This window comes from Colius striatus, chromosome 9 (genome assembly GCF_028858725.1).
Source record: "Colius striatus isolate bColStr4 chromosome 9, bColStr4.1.hap1, whole genome shotgun sequence".
Taxonomy (NCBI): domain Eukaryota; kingdom Metazoa; phylum Chordata; class Aves; order Coliiformes; family Coliidae; genus Colius; species Colius striatus.
The window spans coordinates 11,532,665-11,556,787 of record NC_084767.1 but is presented as its reverse complement, the minus strand read 5'-3'; the positions used below and the strand labels follow the sequence as shown (position 1 = coordinate 11,556,787).

Here is a 24,123-nt window from a genome sequence, read left to right as displayed (position 1 = left end):
TGCTCTGTGACCGGCTGCCCTGATAGGGAAGGCCTATGGGCCCAGGCATCCGACCGTGGCTGCACCCCTGATGTCCACAGGCTCAAGGCTGTCAGAAGGCTGATGGAGGAGAGGGTGATGCTGGTGCCACGTGAGCCCAAGGCATAGTGAATGAGCCAGGGATGCACGGGGGTTAGCTCTTCCCAGATTGCCTGCCCTATGGTGTATCAGTCACATCTTATATTGCCCTGTTCCATACATATGCATTATATTTCCTGGAATAACTACACATATTCATTGTTTTTCCTGGAATCAACGACCATATTGGTACAGATGTTATGCATGTCACCTCGGTCTCTGAGGGTCTTCCATGGGGTTTTTGGTGGTCCCCAGTGGCTTGTTGAAGAGGTATCTCTTAGAATCTCAGAATGGTGAGGGTGGGAAGGGCCCTGCAGAGCTGCAGCAGCCCCAGCCCCTGCTAAAGCAGGTTCCCCTCGCTCAGGGGGCACAGGAACGTGTCCAGGTGGGGTTGGAAACCTCCCGAGAAGGAGCCTCCACACCCTCCCTGGGCAGCCTGGGCCAGGGCTCCCTCACCTCAGCACCAAAGGGGTTTCTCCTTGTGCTTAGGAGGAACTTTCTGTGCTCCAGCTTCTGTCCATTATCCCTTGTCCTGCTGCTGGACACCACAGAAAAAAAGCGCCACCCCATCCTCCTGACACCCACCCTTTATGTATGTAGTGTCCTTACCATGAACTCTCGGTTCCTTCTTCTATGTATGGTGTTTATCTTAGCTCATCACTCTATGGAGCTCTCAGGTTTCTTATCTTGGTCTCGCTGGCTTATCTGCACCCCCTCAAGACATCCCAGACACAATCTTATCTGAGACCCCTTGTGACAGTTGTGGGTCAATCTACATGGCTCGTTTCTTCTTTACAGTTAACTGGCTTTGGTTGGTTCTGACAGCAAAGCTCAAGCTTTCCCGAGTCTCCTTATCCACTGTGCATACAAAAAAGTCTCTAGACTGTTCAAGAGAGCACAGCGAAACCACCACAAAAGACCGAGCAGATTTCCCCGTCCCTCCGCCTCTGTGCAAGGCATCAGCCGCACTTGCTCAGGGCCTGACAGTGCTGTCGGTCCCGTGGCGGCCGGGCCCGTGGGCGGGCGCGCTGAGGCGGGCGGTGCGGGGCGGGGCGGGGCCGGGCGGAGCGTGCGCAGTGTGGAGCGGTGAGTGGGGGGGCGGCCGCGGCGGAGGGCCGGTGCTTTCCTGAGCCCCCCTCGGGGCCGGGCCGCTGCTCGGGGCCGGGGCACTGCGCCCCGGACGGGCCCTGCGGGGCCGGGCTGCTGCCTGCGTGCCCTGCCGGTGCCCTCGCTGCGGGCCGCCGGCGCTGAGGCCTTGCCAGGGCGAGGGCTGCCCGCCGGCCCTGCTTTGCCACACACAGGAGGCCTTGCCCCGGCTCTGAGGGTGCAGGGCTCGGGGAACTGCGTCTGGGTTACAGCGTTGGGGATGTGTGGTCGTCATGGGGTGCGGGGGATGTTCATCGTCAGTGGCTGGACGTGAGCCGGCTTGTGGCCAGCAAGGCCAGTGGCATGCTGGCTGGGCTCAGCACTGGTGTGGCAGCAGGAGCAGGGCAGAGATTGTCCCCTGTGCTGGGCCCTGGTGAGGCTGCAGCTCCTGGGCTGTGCTCAGTGCTGGGCCCCTCACTCACTGCCAGAGGGACACTGAGGGGCTGGAGCACAAGGGTGCTGGGGAGGGGCTGAGGGAATGGAGGTGTTCAGCCTGGAGAAGAGGCTGAGGGGAGACAGGAGCACTCTCTGACACTCCCTGACAGGAGGCTGCAGGGAGCTGGGGGTCGGGCTCTGCTCACAAGTTAAGGAATAACAGGGCAAGAGGAAATTTACTCATTGTGGCAGGGAGGGTTTAAATTCGAGCTGAGTGAGAACTGTTTCCCTGAGAGGGTTGTCAGCCCCAGTGCTAGGCTGCCCTGGGAGCTGGCGTGTCCCCAGCCCTGGAGGGATCCCAAAGCCATGGAGCTGAGGTGCTGGGGACCAGGGGTTAGTGCTGGGCTGGGCAGGGTAAGGGCAGGGCTGGGACTGCAGCAGCTTCAAGGGCTTTTCCAACAGAAATGATTCTATGGGGTGAAGTAATGGTGTTTATCCTAAACCCAGGGAGTTGGCCTGTCTCAGGTAGGGCTGAGAAGTCAAGGCAGCAGCTTGGGCTGCCATGTACTAAAATGACCAAAAATCAGGGCGGTGTGGTGGGTACCAGCTGACACAATGTGGGACAGGACACACAGGCAGATGGAAATGCCTTGGTCTGAAGGGATTTTAAATACAAATTCAAAGGAGGAGCAGTTTAGGTTCAGCCTTGAGCATGAGGATGAGCTGGGTGACCTCAGGCCCTTTTTGCACCTGGACAGCCATTGAATAAAAGTGCCCTGGTACTGTTGATGTAGCCCATGGCCATTAAATTGGGAACACAGTCAGTAACACAAGGCCTGTTTAGTTATTTTGGTACAAACCTCTCTTACCAGAGAACTAGTAAAATTCCATGTTGCACAGGAAATGAAAACTGAGCAAATGGGATTTTGTATATAAACAGTCTTTGGAATACTGCCGTAAACTGTTTAACTTCAGTGGTTGACTAACACTTGCATTAGAAGTAATCTTTGACAAATAGTCAACACTACCCACCTCTCAAGATGGCCTGGGTTTACACTAACAACTTCTGCAGACACAATTTCTTGGGGGCAAGTTATTTATTTTACAGTGTTTTGCTGATAGAACTAACCTAGTGCAAATATGGCTTAGAGGCAGAAAGTATGACTTCACTGATACTGTTTAATTTGCTTGCCAAAGGAGCATAATCTGCACAGGCGTTTCTGTTGGGAGAGCTGCCTGCACCAGGAGGCTGCTCCAGCATAAGGAAACCTTTTAAGAGCAGATAAGTCCTTTTAGAAGCCACTGGTACATCCTGCCCTTTATTGACCATGCTACCAGAGTGCCTCTGCTCTGTGTGATCCTTTTGAATTCATTTGTGCTCTGGCAGTTGCATTATTAAGGGATGGGCTTCTCTTTTTTCCTTCTCCCTTTTCTTTCCCCCAGCTCTGCCTTAAAAGGATCAGCCCTGCCCTGGTATTTTTCGGTCGCCTCCGAGGTGTTTCTGTGGTGGAAGCATCCAAAATGTTGCCCCAGAAATGTTAAGGCAGAAGTGCAGCTGAGGGAGCTGAGAGCTCTCTGAGGTTTGCCATCTGTGAGGCCACATAGTTATGACACTTTGAAGGGATACAAACACGTTCCTATTAGAGAAACCGAGTTGTCAGAGCAGCCCTTGAACCTGCTACGCCATCCCAGTGCCTTAAAGCAAACCAAGCCCAGTGCTGGTGTTACCACCCTCACCTTCTCCTTTTTTACAGATGAGAATTTCTTTAGCCTGAGCAGGAAAGCACCTGACAGCCTCTCCAGCACCCCCAGACTCTGTCTGCTCTTCCTTGGCAAGGCAATAGACGACTACTTCAATACAGATGTAGTCAAGCTGGGCAGGTGTGGTGTCAGCTACACCCTGAGAATTTGCAAGGCAGTGGATTATCAGGATAAATTTAGGGATAATCATCAGCCTTTCTACGTGCTAATCCTCTCTGCTACTGACTCCCTCTGTGGCTTTTTTAACCCACCTCAGCTCTCTTACCACTCAGTTTTTCCCTCTGAGAAATATCGTTTCACTTGCACTCGTGAAGTAGGTGAATCAGCTTTAATTAAGATTTGTCGAGCACTTTGTTGATAAGTTCCCTGTGAAGCTAGTCACTGCTTTTTATGAACGCACAGATATTCTTAGCACCTGAAGTGAAAAATGATACAACACTGGGGATCTTCTGGGAAACAGCCCTGTGAATGGAGACAGCGCGTGCTAACGAAGGCTTTGTCAGCTCTCTTCTGGCTGCAATTCACCAGGCAGCTTGCTCCTAATCTGTGACTCAAGAAAATCCCCAAATCCTCTGGAGTAGCTGGGAAATCTTTGTTTTGCAGAAGAGTTGCAGATGTTGCCCCCTTGCCAGGTTTCTTGTGGGTTTGGTGCAGCTGTGTGTGTGTGGCATCAGCTGTGCAGGCACAGCTGTGCTCAGCCACTCGCAGCCACCTTGTGCCAGTGGTTTCATTTGCTATCATAGAATCACTTCTGTGGTGGACCCTGTACTTGGCCTTGTTAAACCTCATACAATTGGCCTTGGCCCATCGATCCAGCCTGTCTAGGTGCGTTACCACCTCTGTCTGGGGTGGGAAGGGTTTGCCAGTGTGCAGGGCTGGTGACCCTGATGGGTTACTGCCTGTTGCACAGGTTGGTGGGGCTGTCAGGGGGTAAGAGGGGAGGAGGGAAGCCCTGCCCTTCCCCATGGGCAGTCCAGGTCAGTGTCCCTCACCCTGCAGCCCATGGGAAGGCCATTGTCACAGCTAAAGTGGCTTGGTGGCAAATCGAGCTTATGGCTGTGTTCTTTCTGTGATGCTGGGTAGGGGCTTTTTTGGCAGAAGAGAAGGATGTTAATTCAGCTCTAGGATGTCACTGCTGCAGCCACGTGGGAGTGGCCAGATGGAGGGTGCTGGAAAAGCCTCCTGTCTGTGTGTCTGTCCTGAGGCCTGGGGAGAGGTGCTCAGCTCCAGGCTGGGCAACAGTGGGGGTTAGTGCAGATCTGAACGGGGTGAGTTCCCTCTGGGTCTGGATGAAATCCCAATCTCACAGAGCCTAATGCCTCATTTGACTCACCCTTGCAGCAAGTTAAGCGAGACACTTTGCCACTTGCCTTCACAGAACGAGGAGCCCAAGGGATGGTTGTTCTTCTTGTGAATAGTTGTTAAGTGCTGAGAGCCAATAATGACCCTGGAGAGGAGCAGGGATGGAGAAACCCTTCACCAGCTGCCATGAGGCTCTGTGTTTTACACCACTGACTGCTCTGCTTGTTACCCAGACTCTTTGGTGTGTCTGTGACTCTCTTAGGGGTGGTACTCAGTGCTGAGTATGGCCTTTCAGCTAACAACGAAGGATTTTATGTTCTTCAGTCACACAGTGATGTTTAGCTCTTTGCAGCTGGAGCTGTGGTGTCCCAGTGCTGATACACGTCACATTTTAGTCCAGTTGCGGATTTTCCTCAGTGTTACCTCTGCCCAGACAGATTTCCCCTGGGCTGTATTTGTGTGCTTCATCTTTGGATGGGATTTTTTGCTGTTTCCAAGTGTGATTCTTTGCATTGTTTCCCTCGCTTTTATTGTTATTGATTTGTGGGTGTTTTTAGAACTTTTCTTCAGTTTATCAATTCTGATCATGACCTCCAGAGTGCTTCCAGCTCTTAACTGCTCCTCATCCTTGTCAGCTTTTAGAAAAGTACTTTCTCTTCCATTGTTCAGGCCATTAATGAAAAGGATGAATAGAAGCAGAGCTGGACTGAGCTCCCAGGGACCATCTCCTGTTGTGACAGGGAATTGTTGATAACTATCACTAAATTGGAGGTAGGGGGGGAGCTGCTTTGCTGGTTTTGGTTGGTTTGTTTCTTGCTTAATAATGAGCTCTGGGCCTCATTAAGGTGAGCTCACCCAGACCGAGTTCCTCTGGTTTGCCTGAGAGGGGCTGATGGCTTCAATGCCAGTGTGCTGGTAAGAGGTGTGGTGGGCAGATCTCTGCAGAGGGGAATTTGTGCCCTGTTTCTGAAGACTTGGGTGATTTTGAAGAGCTTTCAGTGAGCCTCTTTTAACTGGGGCTTCTCTCTGGGACTAGCATTGCTCAGGGGCAATGCTCTGCTCACTCAGCCCTGCTTTCCACCAAAGGTTTCTCTGCTTTGGTAGCAGAGGGGTATGCACTGGGGAAATTTGTTTTCCTGTGTCCTGCACCCATAGATTTGTTTCTCCATAGATCTGTCCTTCCTGAGAGTTAAGCTTGTGTGTACGTGGCCAAGGTAGTACAAATCCATTTTCCTCCTCAAGCAATTCCAAGTTCCTTGTGTGGTTGATCTATTCTTAAATAAAAGAGACTTGCTCTGAAAAAATTAATTACACTCATTTTTATCCCTGAGTGGTGTGTGGCTGTGGGAGCAGTTGCAGGATACCTTGTTCCACCAGGACTCTGGCAGCCAGCTTCTCAGCACAAATTAAGCTTAAGGAAGAGGAGTTGCTTCAACTGAAATACATTCAACTGGAGAAAACGATACTGGCCAAACAGGCCCAGCTCTAACTGCCCCTGAGCTCTCTAAGTACTGAGCTGCTGTGTCCAGCTTTTTGGCATTTTAAGAGACTGGTCCTTTTCTGGAGTGTGCTTCCACCCACTATCCCATCTTTCTTTGAACATTAGTGTAACTGCAGGGTGAAATCTGGGCGTCGCTGATTTCAAGGCCAAACACAAGGTTCCTCTGTGGTTTTCATCTCTTCTACCTCTCAGGCCAAGGACATCAGCAGCGGGATGGGGGAGCTGTGCCCTGTTTGTTCTCATTTATTGGGCCACGGCCCTTGGTGAGTGCCCTGACCAAATTTCAGTTCCAGGGGAGAAAATTCAGCCTCGCTAAAGCATTCCTGTGGTTCCTGTTGGATTCTTCCTTGCTTCTCTCCAGGCATGTGTGTCCTTTAGTTAAATACTGGCAGGAAGGTTGTGTTCCACTCTGGATTATGGCTGAGCCTTGGTGGTGGATAAATTGCATCCAGAATCCGGTTTGCAAAGCCCTTTGTGGGATGCCAGAAGCTGTATTTTATTCTAGATGTGTGTTTACTGATAATTCTATAGGATTTTCAGTGAGCATGTTGTAAGAGTCCTGATTATACTGGTTTTCTGCACAGTCAGGCTTTATGCCCAAACAATTCAAAAGCCTGCTGCAGAGAGAGGAGAAGGAAGATGAAGGAGGATTTAGAAACCTCTAGGTCATCAGAACAGGTGGGAGGAAGATTCATCTGTTGACCTGAAAGAGATACTGAGCCAGGTATATTTGCCTTTAAGCATCTAAAGAAAAATCAGCACTTTTTAAAACATCTATCTACTGGATACCCCAACAGTTTCTTTTAGGAGAGTTTTTAAAGGTTTCACTGTTGATTTTAGAGTCTTTATTTCCAACGTGCCTCCATAAAATTACCTTTTTCAATGCAGAAAGCTTTAATGTCTTTCGTGTTGCTGCTCATTTGCAAGAAATCTATGCACAATTATTTCCTATGTACCAGTTAAATCTATCAGCCAACAGATGTTGAGTGGAGCAAAAATGCTATAATAATATTATGGTCTAATAATAGTTATAATGATTCTAATTACCTGGCATGGCTTTTGAGTGAGGCAGCCTCAGAAATGAGTGCAAAGGAGATGTTTAACCTTGAATTGCAGAAACAGGCCACTTCCAGAGGTGTCTGGGCTGTGCCCCCTTCTCTCTGTTGGATATCCCATTCCCTTTATTTCCTCCAGCACATTGTGAACAGCGGTCTGGTCTGGTTTAAATGTTCTGGGTGTGTTTAGAGGTGCTGGCAAGCTGTGGGAATCCCTGTGAGTGAGAAGCTCTGCTTAGTCTGGAGAAGAGGAGGTTGCAAAGGGGAATCTCATTGACAAGTGTCTAAATGGTGAGTGTCAGGAAGTTGGGGCAGCACTTTTTTTCTGTTGTATTTGGTGACAGGACAAGGGGTGATGGAAAGAAGCTGGAACACAACAAGTTCCATTTAAACACAAGGGAAAACCGTTTCACTGTTGAGGTGAGGGAGCCCTGGCACAGGCTGCCCAGGGAGGGTGTGGAGGCTCCTCTCAGAAGGTTTCCAAACCCACCTGGACACGTTCTTGTGTGACCTAAGTGGGACCTGCTTTGGCAAGGGGTTGGACTGAATGAGCTCTGAAGGTCCTTTCCAACCCCCAGCAATCTATGATTCTATGATTCTGACAAGGTGCTGCAGTGTTGCTGCCCCAGCTCCAGTGGGCTCCTGCTGCCTGGTGGTTGCAGCACACACTGATTGCTCTCACCTTGGGAAGGCTGCAGGAGGCCTTAGCCATCTTCAGCTTTCATGCAAGCTGGTTGTGCTGCTTTTAAGTGTTGAGGAAGCTTTACCAGAGCCTGGAAAGCACAAAGTCAGCCTGAATATGCCCAAGTGCTGCCAGGCAGCTTTCATGCTGATGGGAGAGTGAGTGTGGGGTCAAATGGACATGAATTGTGGATGTAGGTATAGGGTTTGACTGAGAAATTACACGTCAGCAGGTACTGCTGGAATTGTGGATGTAGGTGTAGGGTTTGGTGTGAGAGATGAGGAGGACATGTCAGCAGGTGCTTTGCCTTCTGCAGTTTGGACCCACGTGGCCTTGCCAGAGCCTCTTTTTCACAGTGCAGAAACACTTCTCTGTGTGCCAGCTCTGTTACATCACACCCAGTGCCCCCCTGCCACTGTATTTTTCCTTTAGGAAGGAGCCTGGGCTGCATTTTCTACATTCTGGTGTTTTTTACCTGACCTTGCTGTGCACTGTGTAGTGTCTTGGGGTCCCAGTGCTCGTTATTGAAGGACCGAGAAGGTGACGCTTAATGGATCACCCTTTGCCCCAGCCCTTCATTTTGCTTTTGTGACATGAGGTTGGTGAGGAGTCCCTGATTGACAGAGAAGGATCCTTCCTGCAGGAAGCCCTGCATAGGCTGCAAGTTGACAGCTTTCAATGATTATGTGCCAGGCTGAACATTTTCCCTCTAAAGAATAGATTCGCATGCTGATGAGAACTCAGCAGGACCTATGGGGAATTTGACTGTCAGTTGCTGATCCTTGGCATGGGCAGCAGCTGTGAATCTTTTACTGTCTTCCTGTAAAATGGATCCAGAGGTGCCCTTGCAAGGTTTTCCTGTCCATTTTGAGCCTGCTTGTCAGCTGTTTGCAGAAGCCTGGCACGCTCACGCATGGCGCAAGCAGCCAGCCTGTCTCCAGGGCTCGTGGCGAGGAGAACTCTGCCATCTTCAGCCTTTTCTTTGGGGAGGTTTCCCTTCTTGCTGGAGTTGGAACCTGCGTTGCTGCATCACCATGGAGATGGGGCTGAAGGAGTTGCAGGGCACAGCCTTTCCCAGGCTCACGTGAAGAAGGATGTGGTAACGGGCTCTGCTTGTTTGGGGAAAGCAATTTCTCCAAGTAAGTAATTTATCAAAGTACTCTTGGCACTGCCCCAGGTGCTGCTAAGGAAAAGACAAATTTTGGATGTCTTCAAGCCTGAGCTGTAAGGCTCATGGAACGTTCACTTGTGCTGTAACGTGCTGCTTTGCTTTGTTGAACATCAAGCATAGCTGCAATGACCAACGCTGACTCACTAATCTGCTCGTGCTTTTACTATCTCTGAGAAAGCAACACTTCCTTTGTTTCTCTCCTCCCTGTAAATATTAGCAGTGTATTTCTCATCCTGCCACAAGAGCACCTTTTTTCAGCCTGTTGAGAGATCAGGTTTTCAGTGCTCTGCACTGATTGCAGAGGTTTGCTTCCCTACGACCGCTACGGCTGTGGCTGGGTTTCCCAAGGACACACGGAGTGCGTGGGTGCATTGAGCCCTCCTGCAGGCAGAGCAGGGCAGGCACCTCCCTGCTTGGCACCCCAGGCCCTGAATGAGCTTGTGCCCATGTCCTTGGGGTTCTGGAGGCACTGCCCTTTCTGCTCACCTGGCACTGGTGTTTTTTTTTTCTCTGTCTAGTTCCTGGTACACGGAGAATCGTCTCAACAAGGTCTGTAAGAGCCCTCTGGCACTTCTCTGCCTCATTGCCCCAACATCTCATTTCAGACTTCGCCTGTAAACATCTCTTTGCCCTTGCTAAACACTGTCCCCCTTTAATTTCTCTCTGCAAGAGTATTATTTAATTTGTAACTGTTTTAGGCTGTTACTTGAAGAACACATGAAGCTTTATTTCATTCCCTGTAACCATCCCCTAATAGGGGCGTGTTTCTAAGGCAGTACTGGGGACTTTAATTACATTTGGTTTTTCAAGTAACCATCAATAGACAATAACAAATGGTGGACAATGTACATACAGAACAAAGTCACTCCCTTTTCTAAGACTGGAAGTGAAGATGTGCTGCCCTTAAAATGTACTTGACCTGCTCACCACTGCTGCTTTAATGCAGTTACTCACTTTAGAGGGAGTTTTTTCTTCTTACTTTGACTTAATTAATTTTCTCAGTCTCTTCCTGCCCACAAAATAAACTGTTCTACCACGGAAACTTTCCAGCAGGAGCCTGGGCTTCTGATGCAAGCTCTGGACTGAAGTTTTGAATGTTTTCTTGTTGCTTGATGCATTATGGCTGCATAGCCACAGGTCCTCATCAGGGTTACAGAATGGCAGGGCTGAGGATAAGGTGCTCATTCCTGGCACAGGGAGGCAGCCCGGAGGTAAAAACAATGTTGCTGCATCTGGTGTGGTTGTACCCAAACTGGGAATAAGCAAGTGGCTCTTGAGTGTATTTTGTTCCTTCCAGCAAGCGTGGTGTAATCAAGTACAAAATGTATGCAGAGGAGCTTGGAAAGTCTGTTCAACGTCAGCAGGAGGCTGTTGGAAATCATCATTGCAAGTGTGGCACTTGTACAAGTTTTCTAGGGGTAAAGAAATTCATCGGTGATGATGTTATTTGGCTCCTTTGTTTGGGTTTGTGCAGAGCTTCCCTTGAGGAGCAGAGTGAGATTGTTGGCTGGAGTGTTGTTGGGTGCTGGCTGGTTTCTGGTGCCTAGAGAGGGATTTGTTCATTCTTAACATTTGGGAATTTTTCCATTGTTTAGAAATGCAACCAGCATCTGCTGAGGAAATCAGTGTGGGTGCCCTGCACTCCTGCAGCACTGCAGCCCTTTGGTTTCTCTCTGAAACCTCTCCAAAGCAAAGAGCTGAAAAAGGGTAAATTTTTTGGAGGAGGGAGCTCCTCATCCTCCATTCAGAGATAGGAGTTCAAGCCATGTCCTGAATTGATGCCTAAAGCTTTGCCTCCTTAACCTGCTTCCAGAACAGATCCCAAGCTGGTGCAGCAGGGTGCTGGTTGTGAGGTGGCTGTGCCTGGGGCTCGCTGGGGTGAGTCCCCATCCAAAGAGCTGTGGGGTGGAAATCAAAGCCTGTAAAGCCTGGGAGAGGCTGTGGGAATCTGGCTCCTGACTGGCATCTCTGCAGCTGTGCCTGAAAAGCATCTCTGTAAATGACAGACTTGTGTCTGTTAACCTCCTCCTCCACGAGATCTCGGTTTAACACTTGCTGCGTGACGGTAACAGTCTGTGTTTTGCTCCTCGCTGGAAAGTGGTGCCACGAGTGCTTTACAGCTCCTAGTGCACCTACCAGCTGAGGGGGTCTCTGTGCTGCATCACATGCTCAGAGGAAGCAATGCTCCTGTCCAAGTAAGTCTGGCAAGATGGTATCCTCTGCTTGGTGCCAGTCCCTGTGGCTGGAGAAGAGTCCTGGTACAGATTAATGTCTAAATATAACTTGTCATGAGGCATCAGATGCTCTTTAAATAACTCCTGGAAAAACCCCACGCAGCTGAGGTTTGCACTGGTGCTCCCGATACCAAGGGGAAGGCCCTGTGCCTGCCACCTTGTTCTTCCCTTGTTCCTTGCTTTGGGCTGCCAGCTTTTCCCTTTTCTCACTTCTTTTTCTGGATGCGTAGTGTCACTTGAGGCTGTGTTGCTGGGTTTTAGGACAGGCAGTTGCTTTTTACTGACCTGATGCATCATCTTCTGCTTCTCCTGTCCTGTGAATCTCCTGCCTTTCTCCTGTCAGCTCTTACTTTGTGCTAAGCTAACCTCCTCTGGGGGCTGGTTAGGCCTTCCATCTGAGAACCTCAGGCCTCATATAGACAAACTTTTCTGGGGCCATTATTCCCCTTCTATGGAAGGAGAGGTTTTCCTGGGCATGCTAGGGCTCAAGTGGTTGACACTAGATGAAGCACACTGGCATCTGGAACATCTGGAGCCAGCAGCTGAACCTCAGGCTGAGGGATTTGCCCTCTCTGCAGACCAGTAAGAGTGCAGGCTTTGTCTTTGCAGGAGCAGGTGAGTGATTGTGGTTCCTCACAGTACTGGCTGCCACAATTAAATCTTGCAGATGTGCCCAGAGCAGGTTTAGGGGCTCATTGTCCTGCCCAGCAGGATAACAGAGAGAAAATGACATACCCTACAGCAGAGCCAGTGCTGGACAGTCCAGAGCTTTTGCTTTAATGGTTCTTGCAAGGACAGTGCAGCAAACAGGGGACGTATAAGGGGCTTCAACACAAGGCCTGGAAAGACAAGAGCCTGGGAAGCTGCAATAGTGCTCAGGAATGAGCACTTCGTCCAAGAAAGGGTGAAGTTTCTGGACTGATGAAGGGACTGGAGCGTCTTCCTTATGAAGAAAGGCTGTGGGACCTGGGGCTGTTTAGTCTGGAGAAGAGCAGACTTGGGGTGAATCTCATTAATATTGACAAGTATCTAAATGGTGGGTGTCAGGAGGTTGGGGCAGCACTTTTTTGTATCCAGTGACAGGACAAAGGGTGATGGAAAGAAGCTGGAGCACAAAAAGTTCCATTTGAACATAAGGAAAAACTCTTTCAGTGCTGAGGTGAGGGAGCCCTGGCCCAGGCTGCCCAGAGAGGGTGTGGAGGCTCCTTCTTGGGAGGTTTCCAACCCCACCTGGACACGTTCCTGTGTGACCTGATCTAGGTGAGACCTGCTTTAGCAGGGAGGTTGAGCTGGATGAGCTCTGAAGGTCCCTTCCAACCCCAGCATTCTGTGATTCTGTGACTATGAAGAGCTTCAGGCCAGATTGATAATTTAAACAGCGAATTCCTTTAAGTAACTGACATTGCTGATGGCTGCCTGGCATGGGAGTTCTGCCCAGGAACAGCTCGTGTGCTCCTGATGTGGTTTAGAACCGAAACGTGTGCTGATCTTCCGAAGCACTTGGGTCTGACACCGACCAGCCAGGTTTCTTGGATTTCTCCTTTGGAGTTTGGCAGCCGTCTGCTTCAGGGAGTACAGTGGTCTCATAAGAGTTTATTTGATCTGACACATGACAAATTGTTTCTGCTGGCGGGTACTTGAGGCGCAGTCTGTTAGCTGGCAGCCGTGGCATTGCGGGGAAGTTAGGGAAGGCAAACCTGCTCTCCTCCTCTTCCAAAGCACCAGCGGGGGGGAGCGTTGTTTCACCCCACCTCCCATTGCAGCCTCCTTCTTGCTGGCTCTTAAACTGTGCTATTTGCATAGATTATTAATGTTGCTCCTGTGCTGGGTGTTCCGGCAGATGCTTGCTGTGTTTCCCGTTGCACTTGGGTGTGTGGGACAGAAGGTTTCTGGAACCAGACCCAGTTGCCACTAAAGACACTTTGTTGCTTATTGTTTTTAGGGCATCTTTTTAACTGTGTACTAGGGAAGGGAATATTACATTCCTCAGCAGAATAGAAAATACGTGTCCCCTGTGAGATACTGTAAATATATTTTATCTGTTCTATTACCTGCAGTTTCGCAAATATGTCCCCTAAGCATTTTAATCTTGCTTCCCAGAGTTGTCTCAGGGTGAGGAATCGCTCCTATTTGCGACCTGGGGAGTAATTACTCTGTTCATTAATTCCTTCTCTCTCCTACTGTCCATCTATTATTGCTTCGGAGAGAATAAACCTCTCTGTAAATCTGCACCGCAACGGGACTGGCTGCTTGATTAGGAGGAGAGTTATGTATGCCAGAAGGGTGTTTGTGAGAGAGCATCTCCCGGCCGTGCGCGGGGACGGGCCCGGCGGCATGTGCCGGCTCCTCCAGCGCCGTTCCAGAGCACTTTAGCCACGGGAGCCTGATGGATAGCTGGGCTGCCTCAGCCCTCCCTCCCCTCCGAGCCGAGCAGAGGGCGCTGCGGGCAGTGCGTTTCTGGGCAGCCGTGGCACACCTGCAGCGCTGCGATGAGGAGAGAGGCCGAAGGTCAGGTCTGCTCAGCCACCCGAGCGGGGCTTTGCCTCCTGAAGTGCTTTGCCTGCAGTGCCTGCAGGCTGTTACGAAATAGAAATTAAGACAGGACAATGAGGGAAGCTGCTCATCAGCTGGCCCTCTTTTGTCCAGCAGCTAAAAGCCAGTTCAGAGGTTTTTGTGGAAGGGCTGTTTGCTTTGGTCCTTTTTTACTCTTTCTTTCAGCATGGGCTGAAAGAGCTGGAGGCCGCTGTAATTATTATTTCTTCCTGAGCAGCAGAATAAATGTGCCATTTAATGCACGAGTGACAGGGTCCTTTGCCTTGGAAAAAACATGTGGTCTGACCCTGATGCTGCAGTACCTTCTACATGTGAGTAACCATCCCTGCCTGCTTCTGGGTGCACTGGGAGTTCTTACTCTGCAGGTTAGAGTTGGTGCCAAAGCTTGTCCTGACGTGTGACATCTGTGGTCAGTGTCATTGGAACAGCCTCGGTTCACATTGCAGCTGTATTTGGATGGCAGCTGATGGAGCAGCTCTGCAGAACTGTGTGTCCACTGTGGGATAAAATGTGCATACAGGAGGGGGCAGCTGAAGTCTGTGGTCTTCGTGGGAGAAGCCCCTTCTGTACAAACGAGGCCTGGCAGCCCTGTGATGGGCTTGCCATCCCCTCACCTGACCCGACACGGTGAGGCTGTGGTACCATCAGGATGCAGAGGAAGCAGCTCAGGATATTCTGCTGTCTCACAGCAGAGGGAAGGGTGCTGCAGACACATCTTTCATCAGAGCTTAGAGTGTGACTGACAGCCTACTGTTTGTTCTTACAACAGGCAGGGAGATTTCCAGAGCTCTCTTTGGCTTTGCAAGTAGCTGTACAGCAAAGGCCAAGAAATGGAGAGAGAAAATCACTGTATTCAAATCACTGTATCATTTAGGTGCTGCTTCCTGTCCTGGTTTTGGCTGGGATAGACTTAATTTTCTCCCAGCAGCTGCTCCAGGGCTGTGGTTTGGATTTAGTGTGAGAATAATGCTGGTAACACACTGATGTTTCAATTGTTGCCCAGTAGCTCTTATCCTACGTGAAGGGCTTTTCAGTTTCCCATGCTCTGACAGCGGGGAGGGGCACAAGGAGCTGGGAGGAATTGTGGCCAGGGCAGCTGGCTCTAACTAGCCAAAGGGCTATTCCATACCACAGGAGCCATGCCCAGTATAGAAACTCGGGGAAGCTGGCAGGAAGAAGGGATCATTGCTCAGGCATCGCTCAGCGAGGGGTGAGCAACTGCACTGGGCAGCACGTGGCTTGGGCTTTGTTTCCTTCTTTTTGTCATCTTCCATTTTGTTACAAATATTATGATATTTTTAATTACTGTCATTATATTTTATTTTAGTTATTACACTGTTGTTATCTCAATCCATTAATTTTGTTTTCTTTCCCCCGACTCTTCTCCTCACCCCACTGGGAAGGGGAGGAGTGAGCGAGTGGCTGTGTGGTGCTCAGTTGCCAGCTGGGGTTAAATCAATGCTTGGGTGCACGGTGTGGTGTTTGCAGAGGCAGCAAATGCAGTGACAGCCAGGAGCAAAGCAAGAACCCTTTGCCCATGAAGTGGCTCTGTGTAGGGTATTCTCTAACAAAAGGATGTTCCTTTTAAGTGGCTGAGTCTCCAAGCTCCAGATGAGAAACAGTGGGGCTAGTCTTTCTGGCCTGAAAGGTGCTGAGGTTGCAAACACACTTCTTGTCTCTTGGAAGAGAAAACTGTAGAAGATCCACTTGCTTGTGTTTGCATCTCTGTTCTTCTCCTTCCCCAGTCTAGGTTTTGGGCTGCTGGAGATTGCCTTTGCTGTGGCTGAGGGTCAGCGGAGCTGGGCAAGAGGCTGGAGCACAAGTGTGATGGGGAGCAGCTGAGGGAATGGGAGTGTTCAGCCTGGAGAAGGGGGGAGACAACAGCATTCTCTGCAACTCCCTGACAGGAGGCTGCAGTGAGCTAGGAGTTGGTCTCTGCTCCCAAGCTACAAGAGACAGGACAAGAGGAAACAACCTCAAGTTGTGCCAGGGGAAGGTTAGATTGGAGACCAGGAGCGATTTCTTTCCTGACAGGCTTGTCAAGCACAGGCTGCCTAAGGCAGTGGCGGGGTCCCCATCCTTGGAGGTATTCAAAAGACATGTAGATGTGATACTGAGGGCCATGGATTAGTGGTGACTGTGGCAGTGCTGGGGAAATGGTAGGACTCGATTTTAAAAGTCTTTTCCATCTTCAATGATCCCGTGATTGTGTGACTGCTGCTGAGTGAACTCCACAGCTCTGAAGAGCAGTGAACACAGTCATGGAGCTCAGGAGGGACCTGTAGACTGGGAAGAGTCCTGCTGCTTGGAAGATTTACTACTTCTTTGAGGCTCTATCTATGACCCTTCATTGTGCACATTGCAGTTTATTTGCCTGTGGTGAAGCAGTTGCTCAAGCTTTCCCTGCAGAGAGGGGCCAAGTGGACCTTTCGGCCCTTGAATGTGGTGGCTGGTACGACTCTTGATGGCACACTTAGGGCCCTGTGATGGCTGAGGCATTTGTGGAAATGCTGTTTCATTATCTCTGCTGGGATTTGTGAGACATACAGAGGCAGGTTCCCTGATTTGTCACCATGTCGTAAGGATTTAAGGTTGAGGAACCCTTTGAAGCACCAATACAGCTTGTTCTGCCATGACAAGGTAGAGATGAACGCCAGCGTGACTTCTTGCCCAGGGAAAAGCTCTTTTGCTCAGATCACAAGCCATGGCTCTGCCACTGTTTGAAGAGACCAGACAAATGGCAGAGACGAGCGCTCAGTGCGACATCAAAGGCTGCCCCTCTGAAGCAGAGATGCTCAGGAGCTCCAGCCCAGCGCCCTTCATGTCTAGGCAGCCAAAGGAAAGAAGGTCTCTGAACCAGGAGTCACTTGGGTGATCAAAGCTCTGCTTAGTAGAGGCTGATGAAGCAAAAGGCAGGCTGACAGCAGGAAGGTCACAGCCCCTGATGGTGATCTCGGCCATTTAGTAACGGCAGTCAGGCCTCCAGAGGGGTCTGTGAAACCTTCTGCTCTGCTGGTGGACTCGGGCCTGCATCTAACCCCGAAGAAGCAGGCGTGCAGTGTTCGCTTGGCCAGAGCAGTTCTGCCCTGCCTGAGGGACTGTTTATTTAAAGGGATACTGCAGTGTCACATTTCAAACTGTTTTTTCCATACATTGCTACAAGTAACATGTAAAATAGCTGTAAAAGGCAAAAAAGCATTTCCCAAAGTAGAGGTGATTGAAGAATGGGAGAGGGAAGGAATTATGTTCCCTTTCAGCTTCCCATGTCTGTGCATTCATGCCTGCACTTGCAGCCCTTGGAGCTCTTTGCTGTTTTAAATTTCCTTAGGAAAAAACCTTCTGTATGAGTGCAGCCTGCTGGTGGCTGGCTGCTCTGCTTTGGTTTCCCACTGGGGAGGCTCTTAGCTTGGGCAGCAAGAGGGGCTTTTTAATCTTAGTGGGAAGTGCCTGGCTAGAAGAACGGAAATCATCATGTGAGTCGCTCCTAGATGATGGTACTGGGAGCCTCTCAGTTCTCTCTACGTGCTCATTACCATCCCAGGGCTTATTTAATTGCTGAAGAAAGGCATCCTCTGAGACCACTTTAAAAGTACTAATGCAGTGGGAAAAAAACTTGATCAAACTTGGATAATGCCTTTCATCCAAGCACATGAAGATACCTCTGCAGACTTCAGTGGAAGGAGCTTTGTGATTCCCCTGGTCGTAACTGTGGTGTCTGTGTTGGGAGCAGAGCAGCTGAGCCCCAACATGGGGAAGGGCTTGTCTGGGTTCACACAGAGATTCAGGGCAAAGCCAGGAGTGGTCCTGCTTGGCAGCAGGTTATGTTCATCCCAAAGAGCTCCTTACTCCCCTGCAGGGAAGGGTGTAAGGTTGGCTTGTTGTATGCCAGGTGCCCACCAAGTCATAATATCACTCCCCCTCCTAAACTGGACAAGAGAGAGATAAGGACAGAGAGATTGCTCAGCAATCAGTGTCATGGGCAAAACAGACTCCCCTTGGGGAGAAAAAGGTTTCAATTATTAATAAACTGTAAGAACAGGGAGATGAGAAATAAAAATGAGTCTTAAAACACCTCCCCCTCCTCCAGGACTCTCCTTCCTTCCTGACAGCGGCGTAGGTTCAGGCTGAGACAGACATGGGGGACAGATGCTTGTAGCGGGGCAGGCAGTGTGGTGTGGGAGCTGCCGTGGCAGATGTGTGTCTCATACAGCAGCAGTGGGTTTCCACAACCCTGAGCCTGAATTTTGCATGCTTTTTTGACCTCTTGAGTGAGTCTCTTCACAGGGAAGCTGGCACCTGACAGGGGAAGGAGGTTGTTATTTGGTGTGAGAGCCATGAGTGAACAGCAGGAACTTGGAAAGTACAAAAAGCAGTTTCCAGAGAGACTGGGAGTATGCCAATTAAATTTTTGGCTCTTTGTGGGCCCAGTGGCAGCAGGATGTCAGGGTGCCCTGTGCCTGCCTAGTACCGTGGGTGTTTTCTTTGCTGTTAGATCCTCCAAGCTTGGGAAAAAGCAGAGAGGGTAAAAACCCTCTACTGAACACTGGCAGACTCCCAGGTTAGTCTAAGCCAAGGCATCACCTTGCAGATAGGGACTGGTGGAAATGATAGATACATGTGGGGAGAAAAATAGCACTTGATGTGCTGTGCTTGGGAAGCTGCAGCAAGGAGCAGGAGAAGGGAACAGGTGCTTTCAGGAGGAGAAGTGTTTTCAGCTGGGGCCAGGGGCGATGGGGAGGTGATGAGGAAGGGGAAAGCCATTTCATGTGGTTGAGGTCAGGCAGTGTGGCAGGTCTCAGGAAGATGCTTGCCCTGTGTAATTCTTACCTCTAGGCAAGTCCCAGCTTGGTGTAAATCAGCCTCTGTTCTCTGGTACAGACTTGGGTGTGCTTGCTAGCCCTGAAGCTCTGCAGAGTGAGGGTGTCGTGTGCGTGTGCAGGCGGTTGCAGAGCCCCGTGAGAGCAGCTGCCAGAAACTCAGATAGATGCATTTTTAATAAATAATAAATATGAAATCCGGTCCTCTGATCTCCGAGGCATGCTCTGCATTTGTACACTCCATCCTGAGCAGAGCAGATCCCCCTCATCCTGGAGCCAGGGCTGGCTGTGGCAGAGGGTCTGAGGACATGCCGCTGCAGCCCCTGAGCGGGGATCTCGCTGAGAGAGAGAGGCCCCTTCTGCCATCACCCTAATGAGTGGGAGGAGAGGGTGAGGGCAGCCTTGCTCAGACTTCAAACCACTGAAGTATAAAGCTGAGCTCTTGCCCTCTGGAGAGCGGTGTTTTCTTTGAATGCTGGTTTCTGAAGAAATTAATGAAGTAAAATTAATTGACAGACTAAACGATGTTTAACGTTAAACTGTGAGGTTGTTTGTATAAACAACAGGGTTGGAGTTGCTGTGGTTTAATCCATAAATGACCCCATCAACCCACTCCTCTGCCCCTGTGCAAAGCCATGGCTGGTGCTGGCGGGTGCCCAGAGCTGCCCTCACCGTGCCTGGATGCTGCTGTGCTGTCTCCTCTCCCTGGAGACATCAGGCCTCTGCTCTCACTTGGCTTGGCACCTGCAGGGCTTGTAGGAAAAGCCAACATTAGGTGGTATCATGGCTGAGGCGCTGCTGGAGGGGCTGATGTTAGCTGATGGCTAAGCAGAGAGCCTGGAGGGGTTATTAATATTTATTGCTGTTATTTGTTAGTGGCAGTTATAAAAGTTGCATGATGGCACAGTAGACACCAGGCTCTGTAAGCATGTGTTTCTACTGGGGTTATCCTTATCCTTCCTCCCCAGCCACACTGCTCTGTGTCAAAATTTCTCCCTGTGCAATGGTCCCAGTTGGGAGGACCTGCAGGACCTGCTGCCTGGGGCCAGGCTGTGCCTAACCAGCAGAGCTCGAGCCACCATTTATTTCTGGAAGCCTAAAAGTGTGCTGTCTGGGTTCTCTGTAGGCAGCCAAATACGGGAAGGTGTTCCCACAACTTTTGCCTTGTGTAGGAGTGTTTTTAACGTGCCAGAGCAGAGTCCTGGTAGCAGTAAATGATGAGGAGCAAGCGAGAAGAACGAACAGGGTTTTTTGAGCAATTTCAGAAGCGGTGTCAAAGGGAGGGTCTGTGCTGCAGCTGAAGTCTGGCTAGTGTGAGGGTGTTCGCAAACAAGTGGTGCTCAATGTCCCGTCTTTCAGCCATACATGTAGGGCTTCATGCCCAGATGAGACCCTCTGGCAGGGGTTGGGAGCTCTCAGTGCAGTGGGTTCCTGCGTGGAGCTGAGGCTACTGGCTGGAGGCACGAGCGTGCTTTCCCAACAGGACACCAGGAGGAGCAGAGCTGCTGGGAGCCTCCTCGGTGTGGCAGAAATGGATGCAGCATCAAACCTCAAACAAAACTGCCCAGAGCTGGTTCCAGCCCCTGCATTAGGTCTGTATCCAGAGAAGTCTGTTCCTGCCCAGTTTGTCCTGGGAGAATTGAGGACAAACAAATTGAGGCTCTGTTGGGAGCCTTGCACATGTCCCTGGAGGAGGCTCCTCATGTTTGCTTTTGCCATTCAGGGCTCTTTGTCTGCTCTGCACAAGGTGTGAGGTTCCTTATTACTATTTTATTCTGTTTTTATTATTAATTTTTGTTCAGATTCAGTTCTTTGATCAGTCAAGTGTATTCAGGTCTCTTCCAGGAGCTTTGTAGCTTTAATATTGGTTTTAATGAAGAGGAAATTTCCCTCCTGCCTCCTTTTGGAAATGTTGCTGATCAGGACTTGTACATGACAGGAGGGAGCTCAGGCTCCTGGTGCCTCCTGGGTGCCTGTCCATCAGCTGTGCAGAACCACAGCAGCTCACTTGGGCACTGCACTTTTAGGGCAAGTGCAATTGATTTCTAGGCCTTGTCTCAGGGAGGAAAAGGCATGGAAAGAAGACAAAGACTGCTTTTAAGGGGGAAAAAGTCATATCAGAGACTCACAAGTCTTGTTCTTAGTGAAGGCAGCAGGGAACACTCACATTGGGCAAAGTTTGGTAGCTCGTGTGGTTCTTGCAGCTTTTTGCCTGATAGCTCACCTCTTCCTGCTGGACCTTCCATGTTAGAATGTGCTGCAGGTAACCATCTCCAGGTAGACATGTTTGATGAGATGGGAGCTGTGCTCTGTCTTATGAGAGCCACTGTGCTTTTAATGTGGACAATTTGCCTTCTCATAGCTCCCATTTCCAGAGGAAACCCAAGAAATCCTGTGCTTCATGCCAGAAGCCAGGGTGCAATATCCAAGTACTGTCAGAGCCCAGTCATCTGAGTCTGTGTCCACCAAAACATGAGGCTTTCCAGGATGGCTTTTCTTAGCTTTGTACTTACCAGGAGCCTTTATAGCTCTGGGAAGAAGAGAGGATGATCTTATTTGCAGATTAGTCCTGCTCACCTGTTTGAAAGCAGAAGTTTGTGCAGACCTTACTGTAACGAACAGGGAAAGGCAGTGTCCTGTCATCTCCTTGTAATCCAAGGCTTGTCCACCAACTGCTTCCTCTCTGTCACAAAGGCTGAATTTCAGATTAAACCTTCTTTCTCCTCTTGGTGTGGATGTGCAATCATCATCAGAGGAGGGACTACTGGCCACGAGATTCCCAAGGTGTCCAGCTGACACTGCTCTGCTCTTTACAGACCTGGTGCTCATTACAGACCTGGGGAGCCCATTGCTTAGAGGAAGAAAGTTTGAGGTCAGGTCAGCTAAATCTCATCCCTTCCTCTGTTACGCTACACATCCTTCAGTACGTCCTGCTGGTCTCAGCCATGGATGACAGCGTTGTTAAAATGACATTATGTTTGAACAGGGATCTTGACTCCAATTGTAGTGTGTGTCCTGAGTGCACTTCTTCCATCAGACATCCCCATTTACACATCTGTCTGTCTTTAAAATACCTCCCTTAACTGTTACTGCCCATCAGATTTTGGCATCAGCTGAAGAGGCTGTGAGTGCTTGGAGGTGTTTGTGCTGGCGGCTCAGCTGAAGGGTGCTTGGGCACTGTTCCTCGACGTCTCTCATCATTTGACTGTTCTCCAGTGCTGCCTTACTCTCAGCAAGGGGAGCTTGTGAATTATTTGTGCTCATAGACACACAACAACATGCTTTTGGCACTTCTGTTACCGCTGGCCATCTTGATGAAGGGCGGCTGGGCACATATCTGGCCTGAACTAGTACACGTGCAGACATGAGAACAAGGGTTAGCTTATTGTCATTGCTTCCAGTGGGCTGTAAAACCAGAGCACAGCAAGAGGCCTGGGGAGCTCTCCAGGATGCCCATGTGCTCTCCTGGAGCTGTGGATCAGAATTCAGATGAGGCCTCAGATGGATTTATTGGAGTGGCACAGTATAGGCAGCATGGGCTTTGAGTTAGGACATGAAAGAGTGGTGCGTTCCCAGCAGCAGAAAGCATTAATGAAATATATTCCTCTTACTGACTCACTTTGAACTGTCACCTGTGACTACAGCAACTGCATTTACAGGGCTGTGCAGCACCTACTGATGTGCAGGTAGTAAAATCAGGGAAAATGGCCCTGCTAATAGAGAGCAGAATGGCAACGCTGTGGTTTCTGCAGCCAATGGTGCACGTGGGTTTTTCTGGAGCTGTGGAGCAGAACCTCTTGAGAGTCACCTGCTCTTGACAGGAGGATTGCTGCTGGGAATGGAGGCTTCTTTGAGTTGTGCCCCTTTGCTTGCTCCCTACTGCCTGATTTGCTTTGGCATAAGAAGATTACAGGGGGGGAAAACCCCAACACCCCACTGCACATGAGGGGAATTTGCAGTCCTGGAGCGGTTCTGCTGTTGGCCGGCCGCAGCTCTATGTGGGTGCTGCTGCGTCCAAAATAACACCCTTAAATCAGAGGTGAGCTCACAACCATCCCCCTGGCTGCTTTGTGAGCTGAAAGGTTCATTTCCAAAAGTGCATTATATCCACATGACGTTGGGTTTGGAAATCCTCTCGTGCCCTCTGTGTATGTCTCTCTTGTAATGCGATGTCAGCCTGTGCAGGCTTCTCTCCAGGAGCTTCAAACCCCCATGTTTCACATGTTAGCTCCCCCTGCCTACCTAGGACCTAGGCAAACTGCTAATTGTTGTGCAGATGTCATCTTCCAGGCAGGCATGTGGTTGTAGGCTTTAAAGAGGCTGCACTGTCATTTGCTACCAGCCTTCTCGGTACACGTGAGCTCTATTTTTATGGGAGTGTGCGTTTTCTCTCAGCTGCTGCTTTGTTGAATTGCTTTTTCTTCTTTTCTCTTTTAATTTCCAAGCTTGCAGGTAAAGTTTTAGGGATACGTCTATTTTTCATTATCCCAGTTTTCCTGCTTGTTTCATAACTGAAAGAACCCCCACCCCAACTCAAAAACCTGTTTCCTATGCAAAAAGCAGCAGTTTGTTCTGAGGTGAGTGGAAGGTCTTGGTCAGTCTGAGACTGCAGTCCTGGTGCTGGCCTTGACCAGAGGGGTTATGTGAATCTTGTGGCTCCTTGATGGTGGTTCTTTGACCCTTTAGAAAAGAGGAGGATGTGGAGCATGAGGTCAGAATTGCAAGGTGGTACTGTCATGCACAGAGTGGAACTTGTTGCCGAGTTGCTGAGTGTGTCAGAAGCCCCAATCTGCTTCAAAAGCAATTGATGGGAATACCTCAGAATCTAGTTGATCTGGATTTGAGTTCAAAGGCAGAGGCTGCTGTTCAGGAAGACCCTGAGTACGGAGTTTTTGGGAGATGCAGAGGTGCATCAGACGTGTTTCTGCAAGTGCTCCCTGCTTTGCTGCTTTTCCCTAGATGCCCTCCTCTGATCAGCGTGATGTGCCGTTTTGCCTTTTGTTTTTTTCTGGGGTAGAGCAAAAGCCAAGCAGGAAGAGGGAGAAGTAACCTAACAGAGTGGAGAGACAAGACAGTAGTAAAGGAGTGGAAGGAGAGGATTCCACTCCCTCATGTCTGTGAAGTTTTCTTGGGGGGAGAGGTCCTTCGGTGGCAGGAGTTGGTGTTGGGTGAATGTATTTCCTGCTCTATGGAACAGAAGGTGGTTGCTTCAAGGAAGGAAAAAATACATGATGTGATGTGCCAACCTGATGGACAACAGAGACAGAAAGATATTTAGGACTGCATGTATGGGAGGAAGTTCTTTAAAACCTGGATAGGAGTAGGAGCAGACTTGATGGAGGGATGAGTAATGAAGGAGTGTTTGAACGGAACTAATCAGTCCCATCTTCTTTCAAAAGACCTCATTTA

At 49.9% G+C, this 24,123-nt stretch overlaps 1 protein-coding gene across 1 annotated transcript in view; it reads left to right on the top strand.

Moving 5' to 3' along the window:
• Positions 1-1,173: 1,173 nt before the first annotated feature.
• Positions 1,174-24,123, top strand: part of SIL1 (SIL1 nucleotide exchange factor) — a 95,864-nt gene continuing 72,914 nt past the window's right edge. Inside the window, exon 1 of the mRNA XM_062001940.1 lies at positions 1,174-1,203. The gene's annotated coding sequence lies outside the window, so the exon portion shown is untranslated. The remainder of the gene's footprint in view (positions 1,204-24,123) is intronic.